General features: G+C 41.6%; 1 pseudogene across 1 annotated transcript; it reads left to right on the top strand.

Annotated features, from left to right (window-relative positions):
* The first annotated feature begins 7,072 nt into the window (after positions 1 to 7,072).
* Positions 7,073 to 8,755, top strand: LOC308263951 (metastasis-associated protein MTA3-like; annotated as a pseudogene). The gene is made up of 2 exons: positions 7,073 to 7,966; positions 8,176 to 8,755. The product of its transcript is annotated as a metastasis-associated protein MTA3-like (transcript).
* Positions 8,756 to 8,777: the final 22 nt, after the last annotated feature.

Genomic DNA, 8,777 nt, shown 5'->3' with positions numbered 1-8,777 from the left:
GTACCAATTAGGTTGCTAAGTTCTGCTGCTTAATGACAATGGCTTCTATCAATTTTCTGGTCTTTAATGTCATGATTACAAGACAGGTGCTGCAGTTCCAGCCGGTCATACTGCCATATCTTTACATGGTAATATCCAAAGGGGAGAAGGAAAGGGTCTTCTCTTCACTTTCTTTCTCTTTTTGTAGTACTGGGGATTGAACCCAGGGGCATTCTATCTCTGAGTTACATACGCAGCCCTATTTTATTTTTTTATTTGGAAACAGGGTCTTGCTAGGTTGATAGGAGCCTCAAAATTCTTGAGGCTGGCTTTGAATCTGTAATCCTCCTGTCTCAGCCTTCCAAATACTGGGATTACAGGCAGGTACCACTATGCGTGGCTTCTTTCTTATTTTTATCGAGAATTATCCCTAAAAGTTTTAATTATTAAAGCTCACTTTTTATTATCAAGTAGAAGCAATATTTATTTATTTACTTATTTACTTACTTATTTATGACTAGACTCAAGCTGACCCTGATTGCCTGAGTAATTAGCACAGACTCCTACTTCACTTCCAATCTTGGGGAGATTTCCAATGAGCAGTTTGTAAAGGAGGAAGAGAATTTCTGCTTGGTTTACAGATGCCTGCACAATATTCTGGCAGTTGGGAGTGGCAGACTTGGGAAATCTTGCCAGGATATAGAACTTCAAGAGCATGTCCTTGTGTCTTTTTTGACGGTAATTAAATAGCCTAAAGTAAGGCTTCACATTGATTATTGGGCAGTAATTAATGATTTGGTCAGAAGGCCAGAGACTTTGAAGAAACAGAATTGTAAGATTTGTAATAAGGACATCTGGAAAAGAGATTAACTTTTTATAATGGCCACTGAGTCACTGAGAATGAGGAAATTTATGCCCCATGTGATTCTCACCAAAAGGTCTGATTTTGGAAGACACTGTCAATAATCAGGTAAAATGATGACCTACCTTGGGGATATGGTACAGGGCATCCAAGTCGTTACCTAGTGGTTTTATAAGAGCTTTGGCCATGAAGATGAGCATGTGCCCAGCATAGACATCCCATTACTAAACCTGTCTATTTATTTCACTGCTGAATGTCCAGTCTAATAAGCAGTACCACTGTCTCTGGGTCACCAATATGGTAAAGATTAAATGGAAAACAGATGTGCCAGTGTGGGTCTCTCAGTGGCCCCTTCCTAAAGAAAAAGTTACAGCAGCCCACGAACTGGTACAAGAGCAATTATTGGCAGGACATTTACAGTCCTCCACATCTCCATGGAATATACCTATTTTTGTTATTAAAAAGAAATCAGGTAAATGGAGATTGTTACATGATCTCCGAGCAGTAAATAATAGTATGGAGACCATGGGACCAGTGCAATTAGGGTTACCAGTTATATCGGCCCTCCCTGCCAATTGGCCCACTGTTGTGTTGGACATCAAAGACTGCTTCTTCTCTATTCCACTGCATCCTTCAGATACCCCTCGATTTGCTTTTACTATACCGTCCATTAATCATCAGCAGGTGGATCAAAGATATGAATGGACAGTACTACCACAGGGTATGGCTAATAGTCCCACATTGTGCCAAATATATGTAGATAAAGCTCTACAATCTATTAGGAGAGAATTTGCGTCTTCCATGATTTATCATTATATGGATGATATTTTATTATGTGCTAAAACCCCAGAAATTTTGGATGATATGCTTATAAAAACTATATTATGTCTTAAACAATGGAATTTAATTATAGCTCCAGAAAAAATACAACAAAGAAATGTTAAACAATACCTTGGCACTAAATTAGAAGATACTATTATTCGTCCTCTTAAGGTTAGCTTGAGGGTGGACAATTTACAAACTTTAAATGATTTCCAAAAACTTTTAGGAGATATAAATTGGATTCGACCATATTGCAGGCTTAGTAATGCTGACCTTAAACCTTTGTTTGATTTGCTAAAAGGGGATTCAGATTTATTTTCTTCACGATCATTAACACCTGAGGCACGAGCATGTATTCAACTCGTAGAGGAAAGATTATCTGAAGCACAAGTGGATCGTATAGATTATCAGAAAAAATTGCTGTTATGCATTCTTACCACAGATCTCACACCCACTGGAGTGTTGTGGCAAGAGGGTCCCATAATGTGGATACACCTCCCTCATTCTCCTAAAAAAGTGTTGCCATGGTATCCAGCCTGTGTTGCACAAATAATTATTAAGGCATTAAAGGCATCTCTGACTGCATTTGGGATGCAGCCTGATCTTATCATCACTCCATATACTAAAGAACAGCTTGCCACTCTAGCTGCCACCAATTCTGATTGGGCCATTGTTCATATAATGGCCACAGGACAATTTGATAATCATTATCCACAACATCCATGGCTCAGATTTGTTTTGGCTCATCCTATTATTTTTCCTAAAATCACTCGATCTGCACCGATTGCTGGAGCGCCAAATATTTTTACAGATGGATCCAAAGGAGGTATAGGAGTGATATTCAAACAAGGCTCAGATCCACAAACTTTTCTTTTTCCCCATTCATCAGCACAGGCAGTAGAGATTTTGACAGTGATTCAAGTATTTATGCTCTATGATTCCACTCCATTCAATTTAATTTCAGATAGCTTATATGTGGTACAGGCACTTAATAGGCTTGAATGTGTAGGACATATTAAGGGACAATCTACTATTCTTTTATTATTGGCTAAGTTACAACAATATATTTGGAACCGAAAATGTTCCTTCTATGCAACCCATATATGAGCTCATTCAGGACTTCCTGGACCGCTTGCTGAAGGCAATGCTATTGCAGATTTTCATACTCGAACTGTACTTATTTTTTCAAATGAAGACAAAGTGTTACAGGCTCAAGAATTTCACAATAAATTTTATGTAAATTCCCAAACACTGAGACTAAAATTTAAAATCACTAAAGAACAAGCTCGACGCATTGTATTGCAATGCAAAAATTGTTTGACATTATTGCCACAGCCTACTACAGGAGTAAATCCTCGAGGTTTGCGACCTCTTCACCTATGGCAAATGGATGTCACGCATGTTCTTGAATTTGGCTCTCTTAAATATGTACATGTTTCCGTGGATACATGTTCTGGAGTCATCTTTGCCTCTGCTCATACTGGAGAAAAGGCTCAACATGTAATTTCCCATTGTCTGCAAGCTTTTGCTGCCTGGGGCAATCCTCACCAAATTAAAACTGATAATGGACCTGCTTATGTTTCTCAAAGATTTTCTCATATTTGTACCCAAATGGCTATACAATTAAATCATGGATTACCATATAATCCACAGGGCCAAGGCATAGTAGAACGGGCCCATGCCACTATTAAATCTGCTTTAATAAAACAAAAAGGGGGAATAGGGGCTCAATGGAGCACACCAAAAGATAAACTAAATCTTATTTATTCTAAATTTTTTAACGTTGGATGCCAATGGACGAACAGCAGCAGAAAGACATTACAGGCCTCATGAGCGCTATGCAGGGCAAGCAATGTGGAAAGATATTCTTACAGGAGCATGGAATGGTCCGGATCCAGTGCTAACGTGGGCTCGAGGGTCGGTGTGTGTTTTCCCACAGGACAAAGACTCGCCGATTTGGGTTCCTGAAAGATTGGTGCGCCATGTACAGGAACCAATGGAAGATGCCAAGCAACAAATGGATATGGCTAACTCTGTTGGTAATGTTCAACATTGGAATGGGTGAAAAAGATCTTTGGGGAATTATTTCTGCTTTCCCTCTTCCTTTACCTGTGTCCACCACTGCCACCATTTTTCCTCGGTTCTTTACGACCAATAGTTCCTTAAATTTGCCATGGATTCCCTTTGATGAAGAAATTAGGCCTTATGCATTCTTCAATATAACTTTAAGTGGTAGTTTATGTTTTTATGCTAATAAAATTTTGAATGATACCTATGATAGTACTAATCCATGTGTGCAGTTATATAATCAAACTATGGGAAAATTTCAGCCATTTAATGATTCCAGTCCCATAGGAAATGTTACTGTTTTGGAAGGATATGCTCCTTTAGCATTTTCTAGATATGAACATCCCGAAAATAAGACAGCTCCTTTGCAGCCGCGGTGGGCTCCAAAATGTTATAGCCCACATAGCTGGCCATTTAAATGGACTGATTGCCAAGACTCTAAGGTAGTCTGGGCCTCTTCAGGCTATGATTTAAGTTTTTCTCCAGGCATATCTACTATGCGCAATCATACTTGGGCAGGATATAATTATGCATATCAAAATCCTATACAGTATAAGCCGCCCAATCCTTTTAATATTTGGCTTCTCTGTTGGATAGCAGGAGGCTATACTGATATAACAGCTATGTCTATGATTTTAGGGGGAACTGTAAAAAATTGCAGCTATTCTCAGAATTTTTCCGATACTTTTGAAAATAGCGTCAAAGTAAGTTGTTCAATGGGACCACAACTCCCGTTTGGACCCACTCCTGTTTGTGTAACTACTCCATTTTTTTGGCTTGTTTCTAATAGTTCCTTGGTTAATGATAGTCTAGGTTGTTTTATTGATACCTGTTTTCTAACTTTCTGTTGGAATGCTTCTATGCACCCTTGGGCAGTAGTAATGCGACTGCCTATAGCAGTTCCTTGGCCAGTAAGAGTGGATGTAAATTCCCTTCCAGTTTTGCTGAACCGAGAAAAGAGAGATTTTGGAATTTCTGCTCTTATTGCTGTAATTGTAGCCTCTGTGACCGCGGCAGTTGCAGCTGCTGCCGCTTTGGCAACATCTATAAATACTGCAGCCACTATGAATGCCCTATCCTCACATGCAGCTACTGCCATGGCTCAGCAAGCTCAAATAAATGGACAACTTAAAGCTGGCATATTAATGGTAAATCAAAGAGTAGACCTGTTACAAGAACAGGTTGACATTCTAGGGCAAATGGCGATGGTACCATGTATTCATAAATTATCTGGATTATGTATAACGTATGTGCAGTATCAGAATTTCTCCCATGCAGGTAATTTGTCTCAGCAATTAAGCAAGATGCTTCTAGGGACTTGGAGCCGTGAATTTGAACACACCATGATTGAGCTTCGAGTGTCCATCACTGCAATTAATTCTACCCGTGTGGAAGTCGCCACAGTACAACAATGGATGGACTTGATACTTGGAACATTGGGTTTCTTAAAAGATTGGGGTGGTATGGCATTCTGGGCATTCTTGATGGTGGTAGCATGCTGTTTCCTGGTTGGATATATCAGACGAACTCGACAACGCACACTGCAACAACAAGGCATATTGGTGCAAGCTATGGCAGCCCTTGAAGCTGGCTCATCTCCCCATGTATGGCTCAGTATGCTGGATCGGTAGTCAGTGACGGGTGAGATCTTCCCCGGGACCTTTCAACCTAAGACAGGGAAACAATCATGCTATTGTTCTCCCAATGACGGGTAAGACTGGTCCTTGAGGGTCGACGACCTAAGACAGGCACGATCCCGAGCCTTATTTTAATAAAACAAAAAGGGGGAGATGTCGGGGCCCACTCGGCTGGACCGAGATGGCACCCAGGCTTGTTGCCAGCGTGGATTCAAGATGGCGCCTAGGCTTGCAGCCAAGTCATGAGACTCACAAGATGGACGTCTCCTTGAGCATGCACAGTGTGCCATGCTACGTGCCTGCAGAATGATCAGTGATGCCTACCACCAGCCTGCCTATGAGAAAGTCAGAAGTGTGCATGCCCTAACTGTGAAAGCTTGGGGTTGGTAGGGAATAGAAGGAGGGATTATGATGCTGATATATATTGTGTACGCATTGTCAGACATATTAGAGAGAGAAGAGAAGGAAGAAGAGACATGTTAAGGATCCATTAAAGAAGAATTCATATTTCAGCTGAAAAGGTGTCTGTGTCGTTCTCTAAGCCCCTGCGGGTCGGAGTCTTGGGGGACGACACACACACATACACACCAAAAAAAAAAAAAAAAAGCTTGTGATATAGAATTGCATTTCTTTTTATGGCTGCCAGGACAGGGGACATCTCTTTCTCAGACTCCTTTGTTTTAATTATCAAGACTTTCATTTTTGTGTGTGTGGTACTGGTGGTGAAACCCAGGGGCTTTCTACCTCCGGGCTATACTTCCAGACCTATTTTATACTTTATTTGAAAACAGGGTCTCACTAAGTTGCTGAGAGCCTCACTGTAGCCAAAGCTGGCTTTGAACCTGTGGGATCCTCTTGTCTCAGCCTCCCAAGTGCTGGAATTACAAGCATGCGCCACCACGCCTGGCTCAAGACTTTCATTTTTTTTTTTTTAAAGATTTAAAGAAGTTTATTAAAAGATAGAAATACAGAAGATAGGTACAGCTCCATACCAGACTGGCATGGAGGGGTGACTTGAATGAATACACCAAGACTTTCATTTTTAAAGGCTAGGTTCTAGGATTTTATTAGCTATATTATAATGAAGAAAGGGTTACAAATTATTTAGTAGTAATAGATTAAGCAGATTTTTAAAATATATTAAGTGCCTTTAATTTATGGTACTGGGGATGAAACCCAGGGGCATTCTACCTCCAAGCTACACCTCCAGCTCTATAGTCTATTCTTTATTTTGAAACAGGGTATCACTGAGTTGCAGACAGTCTCACTAAGTAGCTGAGGCTGTCCGTAAACTGTGACCCTCCTTCTGTCTCAGTCTCCCAAATGCTGGGATTACAAGCCTGTGGCTTTTAGGCACTTGGGTTTAGGGGCATACGGGACATCCCCTTTCTCCACAGCCCTTTCTCCACAGTTGGTGTGGGGTGAGGGTGGGGTGATGAAGGGCCTGCCCAGGGCACACCTGGACGGTCCTGTCTGCAGGGTCAGAGCCCTGCACCTTCCCTTCCTCACTCCTCCTACTGTCTTGTCCAGCCCCTCCGAGAATGGGGCTTAGTGGGGCCAGGGAGCCACAGGCAGAGGTGGGGAGTTGAGCGCAGCCTGGATGTTTAGTTGGCCGTCTACCTTCCCTGCCTTTGCAGAAGAGAGAAGTAAGGTCAAACAAACGTTCTCCCTGCTCAGGATGCTCTCCGCCCTCTTTCCTGATTATGTGTACTTTGAGAATTGCTCCAGTAACCTGTACCTAATCAGAAAAATAGAAGAACTTAACAAGACTGCAAGTGGAAAAGTGGAAGCAAAAGTCATGTGCTTCTATAGAGGACGAGATATTTCCAACACATTTATAATGCTTGTGAAAAAGCATGCTGAAGAAGTTGAAGAATCTGAAACAACAGTTAAGACCGACTTGACTGATAAACATAAACATCAGCTAAAGCACAGGGAGCTCTTTCTTTCACACCAGCATGAATCTCTACCCTCAACACATATCAGGGGAAAATGCCGTGTTTCCCTTCTAAATGAGACAGACTCAGTATTGTCATATCTTGATAAAGAGGATACCCTTTTCTACTTGTTTGTCTATGACCCCTCAGTGAAAATGCTATTAGCTGATAAAGGTGAGTTCAGAGTGGGTTCGAGGTATCAAGCAGACATTCCAGAAATGCTCTTAGAAGGAGAATCAGATGAGACAGAACAGTCGAAATCGGAAATCTTAGGATCCAAATAGTCTACTTGCAGATCAACAGATTGACCCATTTTTAGCTGTAGCATGTGAGCCCTCAGCTGCAGCAGCTCTGTGAGGCGGCCCAGTTTGCACATGAGGGCAGCTGCAGTTTCCTGACCTTGTTTCAGCTATGGATACATTATATAGACACAGCTATGATTTAAGCGGTGCAATTAGTGTTTTAGTACCGCTTGGAGGACCTGTTTTATGTTGAAATGAAATGGAAGAATGGTCAGCCTCTGAAACTAGCTTATTTGAAGAGGCATTGGAAAAATATGGCAAAGACTTCAATGACATATGTCATTGACTTTCTCCCTTGGAAATCACTGACTAGCATCATTGACAATTATTACATGTGGCCGGGTGTGGAGGCGCACGCTTGTAATCCCCGCGCTTGGGAGGCAGAGACAGGAGGATTGCGCAGGTTCGAAGCCAGCCACGCGCGCTGGCTTAGGAGACCCTGTTTCCAAATAAAAATGTAAAAATAGGTCTGGGAGTGTAGCCCGGAGGTAGAAGGGCTTCCAGGAACCCCAGTACCACCAAAAAAAAAAAAAAAATTACATGTGGAAAACCATTGCCATATATGTCAGCGAAACATCTAAAAGCAGCAGAAGCTGAGAGTAAACTGAAACAAGTATATGTCCCAACTTATAAACCAAATCCCAACCAAATATCCACCCGCAATGGCAAGCTGGTGCTATGAATGGAGCAGTGGGGACCATGTTCCAGCCCCAGAACTCCCTCTTAGAGCAAGCATGTGAGAGCTGCTACGATACACAGTCTCACCAGGGGTATTCTTGGGACCCACTTAATATGCAATGTAGATTATGTGCAACCTGTTGGCTGTATTGTTAAAAAACCGGGGCCTGAAAATGCCCACCTAGTCAGAAGAAGAGAAGTTATCTCCCAGTCTGTCTACCGATGACCCTCATGTTAGAAGTCACTTGTCTAGGCAGGCCATGCAGGGAATGTCAGTCTGAAACACTGAGAGTCCAAAGTCTGCAGTGTAGACCCGCCAGGCTTTCTTCCTCTATACTACATATTTTACAAAAAATTGCTCATCAGGTCTGCAGAAATACCCTCCAGTTGCAGCAGTCAGCAAGACAACCATTTGTTACTATTAATTATACTGTCATCAGGGTAGAATGTAATACTTTTAAAAATTCTTAACCTTATATGTGTGTTTTTCTGA

This window comes from Muscardinus avellanarius (genome assembly GCF_963383645.1).
Source record: "Muscardinus avellanarius genome assembly, chromosome: 6".
Taxonomy (NCBI): domain Eukaryota; kingdom Metazoa; phylum Chordata; class Mammalia; order Rodentia; family Gliridae; genus Muscardinus; species Muscardinus avellanarius.
The sequence above is the reverse complement of the archived record's forward strand: the minus strand, read 5'-3'. Positions and strand labels throughout refer to the sequence as shown.